Here is a 1,925-nt window from a genome sequence, read left to right on the forward strand (position 1 = left end):
CTAAAATAAACTAAAACTAATCTAAAATAAACTAAACTAAAACTAAACTAAAAACTAAAACTAAACTAAAACTAAAACTAAAACAGAAACTAAACTAAAAGAAACAAAAAGAAACTAATTAAACAAAAAAGGGGGAGGAGCTCACCTGGTGGAGGGGGAGGCTGGACGGCTGCGGCGGCCGCTGGAGGAGGTGGCGACCCGGTGGAGTGGCATGACGGACGACCGCAGTGGGACGGGGCGGGGACGGCGACGGGGCGGGTACGGCCGCGGCGCGGCTGGCCGATGTGGAAGAGGTGGCGGGGCCGCGGTGGAGGTCGGGGAGGGGTGCGGTGCGGCTGGCTACGCCAGACGGGGTCGGCGGTGGCTGCGCGGGCCGGTGTGGTTGGGGGATGGCGACTGATACGTCTCCAACGTATCTATAATTTTTGATTGCTCCATGCTATATTATCTACTGTTTTGGACATTATTAGGCTTTATTTTCCACTTTTATATTATTTTTGGGACTAACCTATTAACCGGAGGCCCAGCCCAGAATTGCTGTTTTTTCTGCCTATTTTAGGGTTTCGAAGAAAAGGAATATCAAACGGAGTCCAAACGGAATGAAACCTTCGGGGACGTGATTTTCTCACCAAACATGATCTAGGAGACTTGGACCCTACATCAAGAAACAAAGGAGGAGGCCACGAGGTAGGGGGGCGCGCCTACCCCCTAGGCACGCCCTCCACCCTCGTGGGCCCCCTGTTGCTCCACCGACGTACTCCTTCCTCCTATATATACCTACGTACCCCCAAACGATCAGATACGGAGCCAAAACCCTAATTCCACCGCCATAACTTCCTGTATCCACGAGATCCCATCTTGGGGCCTGTTTCGGAGCTCCGCCGGAGGGGGTATCCATCACGGAGGGCTTCTATATCAACACCATAGCCTCTCCGATGAAGTGTGAGTAGTTTACCTCAGACCTTCGCGTCCATAGTTATTAGCTAGATGGCTTCTTCTCTCTTTTTGGATCTCAATACAATGTTCTCCCCCTCTCTTGTGGAGATCTATTCGATGTAATCTTCTTTTTACGGTGTGTTTGTTGAGGCCGATGAATTGTGGGTTTATGATCAAGTCTATCTGTGAACAATATTTGAATCTTCTCTGAATTCTTTTATGTATGATTGGTTATCTTTGCAAGTCTCTTTGAATTATCAGTTTGGTTTGGCCTACTAGATTGATATTTCTTGCAATGGGATAAGTGCTTAGCTTTGGGTTCAATCTTGCGGTGTCCTTTCCCAGTGACAGTAGGGGCAGCAAGGCACGTATTGTATTGTTGCCATCGAGGATAACAAGATGTTTTTTTATCATATTGCATGAATTTATCCCTCTACATCATGTCATCTTGCTTAAGGCGTTACTCTGTTTCCATTAACTTAATACTCTAGATGCATGCTGGATAGCGGTCGATGAGTGGAGTAATAGTAGTAGATGCAGGCAGGAGTCGGTCTACTTGTCTCGGACGTGATGCCTATATACATGATCATACCTAGATATTCTCATAACTATGCTCAATTCTGTCAATTGCTCAACAGTAATTCGTTCACCCACCGTAGAATACTTATGCTCTTGAGAGAAGCCACTAGTGAAACCTATGGCCCCCGGGTCTATCTTCATCATATTAATCTTCTAATACTTCGTTATTTCCTCTGTTTTTCACTTTGACTTTATTTTACTTTGCATCTTTATCATAAAAATACCAAAATATTATCTTAGCATATCTATCAGATCTCACTCTCGTAAGTGATCCTGAAGGGATTGACAACCCCTTATCACGTTGGTTGCAAGGAGTTATTTGCTTTGTGCAGGTACTAGGGGACACGCGTGCAACCTCCTACTGGATTGATACCTTGGTTCTCAAAAACCGAGGGACATACTTACACTAC

This window comes from Triticum aestivum, chromosome 2A (genome assembly GCF_018294505.1).
Source record: "Triticum aestivum cultivar Chinese Spring chromosome 2A, IWGSC CS RefSeq v2.1, whole genome shotgun sequence".
Taxonomy (NCBI): domain Eukaryota; kingdom Viridiplantae; phylum Streptophyta; class Magnoliopsida; order Poales; family Poaceae; genus Triticum; species Triticum aestivum.